We start from the raw sequence: 3,506 nt of genomic DNA, 5'->3' as shown, positions 1-3,506 counted from the left end.
CCAACCCTCTGGAGATAATTGACAACATTGCATTCGCTTTCTTAATCACGGACTCAACCTGCATGTTTACCTTTAGAGAATCCTCAACTAGCACTCCCAGATCCCTCTGTACTTTGGCTTTACGAATTTTCTCACCGTTTAGAAAGTAATCCATGCATCTATTCTTTTTTCCAAAGTGCAAGACCTCGCATTTGCTTACATTGAGTTCCATCAGCCATTTCCTGGACCACTCTTCCAAACTGTCTGGATCCTTCTGCAGCCTCCCCATTTCCTCAGTACTATCTGCCTGTCCACCTAACTTTGTATCGTCGGCAAACTTTGCTAGAATGCCCCCGGTCCCTTCATCCAGATCATTAATATATAATGTGAACAGCTGCGGCCCCAACACTGAACCCTGCGGGACACCGCTTGTCACCGGCTGCTATTCCGAAAAAGAACCTTTTATCCCAACTCTCTGCCTCCTGTCAGACAGCCAATCCTCTATCCATACCAGTAGCCCTGTTTGATCCTTGCTTCCTCAACCTTAAATAAGCTTCCTTCTTCCTCTTGACTAGATGTTCCACATCTCTCGTCATCCAAGGCTCCTTAACCCTACCATTCCTTCCTTGTCTCAGTGGGACAAACCTATTCAGCATTCGCAGCAAGTATTCCCTCAACAATTTGCATATTTCTGTTGTACATTTCCCTGAAAACATCTGTTCCCAATTTATGCTCCACAGTTCCTGCCTAATAGCATTGTAATTCCCCCTCCCCAATTAAATACTTTCTCATAGTCTACTGCTATTCCTCTCCATGACTATGGTAAAGGTCAGGGAGTTGTGATCACTATCACCAAAATGCGCTCCCACTGAGAGACCTGACACCTGTCTTGGTTCATTGCCAAGCAGATTTATCCCCAGAAATGGAAACACACCTATTGAGCAAGGGAAAGAATGAGTCAGAAATGAAGGTGAAGGTAAGGGACGAATGGAGAATGGAAGCAAAATTGATAAATTTTGCCAATTCCAGATGACAGAGGAAAGCAGCACAAACAATGTCATCGATATACTGGAGAAAGAGTTGTGAGGAGGGTCCTGAGTAGGACTGGTACAAGAAAAATTCCACAAACCCCACAAAGAGTCCAGCATAACTGGGACGCATATAGATGATCCATAGCCATACCTTAGATCTGAAGCACAGTACTGTACAAGCTTTGGAGAAACACTGAACACTCCTCACCATGCTTGTGAGGCATGTCTGGGGAAGCTCTCTGAACAAAGAAAACAGTTCTTCCTTTTTATAAAATCTTTACGTCACAGTTAGTAATGCCCACAACACAACCCCGAGCCATCCCCCCCCCCCCACTGTCACATGCTACTCAAGACACAATGCAGTGACCACCTCACCTCCAGAATCAATATAATGTAAATCATCCCTTATTGGGCAGATCTGGGGTGAATTGTATTTTTTTTTAACTACAGGGAGTAGTTAGAATTCCAACTATATTGTTTTTATTGGTTTCTGAATAGGGGATAAAAACAATGTATATCATCCCTGAATGGCAAGGGATGGGAATGTAAACCTCCCACATTACATCTATAAGATAAAGACACACCACCTTACCCCTGGGGCATTCAATTTCCTGCAGGTCAGCAGAGCAAATTAACTCTTTAATATCACAGAAGAACGGTGAAGCCTAAATTCAAACTGTCAGTGGATAAACATGTAAAGGGATTGCATGTCCATGGTGTAGAGGAGGTGGCTGGTCGGCAAAACTGGAAATTTTGAAACTGGCAGGAAACATCAGGTGAACTATGGATCTAAGTGGGAAGGGAATGGACAAGGGGAATAAATCATCAAGTTAAGGTAGGAGGAAATAAGTTCCATGGGGCAGGAACTTGCAGAAACAATGGGTCTGCCTGGGCAGTCTTGTTTATCGGTTTTGGAAAGAAGATAGAAGCAGACAGTACAGAGATGGGGTAGCATGAGCTGGGAGGCTGTGGGGAGGAGATCCACAAATGGGATCACTTTTACCTGATTAGCTAAGTTCCAATTTGATTTGATTTTATTATTGTCATATGTCCTGAGATACATTGAAAAATATTGTTTTATGTGCTATCCAGGCAAATTATACTATCCATAAGTACATCAGGTTATAGAATAGAATACAGAATATAGTGTTACAGCTGCAGAGAAGCATCAACTTTAATATGCGAGATCTGTTCAAAAATCTATAACAGTTCAAAAGAAGCTGTTCTTGAATCTGTTGGCATACGTTTTCAAACTTTTATATCTTCTACCTAACGGAAGAGGGTGGGAGGTGTTTAATTATCTTGGATGCTTTCCTGAAACAGTGGGAAATTAGACAGAATTAATGGATTTTCTTCAAAGTGTCTTTTTTGTTACTGTGCATTGAGAGAAGGGGCTCTTAGTTCCATTTCATTAGCAACAATCTGGTTGGATAAGAAGAGTTATACTAAAACTGACTATTGGATTAGGGGTTGCATAATTGCAATGTGTACCTATGTAGATATATATAAAACATATATAGGGGATGACTCCAATTCTATCATACAACAACTGGGATTCTGAAATAGAAAGAACAGGAATTTCTCCCCATAATCTTGGTCACTGTTTATCTTTTAACCAACATCACTAATAAGAAACAGATCATCAAAGTCAAAGCATGATGGTTAGAAATGACCAATGTCTGCCATTGGTGTGGTATGACTGTCATTTGTCAGCCCAAGCCTGGATATTGTCCAGAACTTGCTGCATTTGAACATGGACTGCTTCAGTATCTGAGGAATCATTGTGCATTTATCAGCAAACACTAGATCAGTATTTCTTGTCCATCCCAAATTGCCCAGAGGTCAGTTAAGAGTCTACCACAATGCTATGGATCTGACGTCACATGTTGGTCAGACCAGCTAAAGACAGATTCCCCTCCCTAAAGGATATTAAAGAACCTCAAGGGTTTTTACAACAATCAAGAACAGTTTCATAGTTATCATAAGACTCTGAATTCCAGATTTTTATTGGTTTCAAATACCACTATCTGTCATGGAGTATTTGAACCCACATCCTCAGAATTACCTGGTTCTCTGGATTAATAGCTAATTCTAGCAATAATACCACTGGGTCATCGCCTCTACTTTTGAACTTCTTATGGAGTGAAGCTCATTAATGAGATTTTCAAAAATGTTTGAGCCTAGGTCACTATCCTGTGAAAATCTTGCATACTTGTAATAAACCAAAATAGAAAACGCTGGAAAATCTCAGCAGGTCTGGCAGTATCTGTAAGGAGAGAAAAGAACTGATGTTTCGAGTCTAACTGACCCTTTGTCAAAGCTAAAAAAAAGGGGAGAAATAGGGAGGTATTTATACGAGAAGGTGAGTCATGGCTCCAGAAGCAAAGGTAGCAATAAAGAGGTGATAATGACAGTGCACAGAGAGATTATAGGGAGATTAGGAGCTGTGAATGACCAAGGCTGAAGACAGTGCTGTGTGACAAAATATGTGGGCGG

The sequence above is a fragment of the Chiloscyllium plagiosum genome, chromosome 31, assembly GCF_004010195.1.
Source record: "Chiloscyllium plagiosum isolate BGI_BamShark_2017 chromosome 31, ASM401019v2, whole genome shotgun sequence".
NCBI lineage: Eukaryota > Metazoa > Chordata > Chondrichthyes > Orectolobiformes > Hemiscylliidae > Chiloscyllium > Chiloscyllium plagiosum.
Note: the sequence above shows the minus strand (reverse complement) of the source record.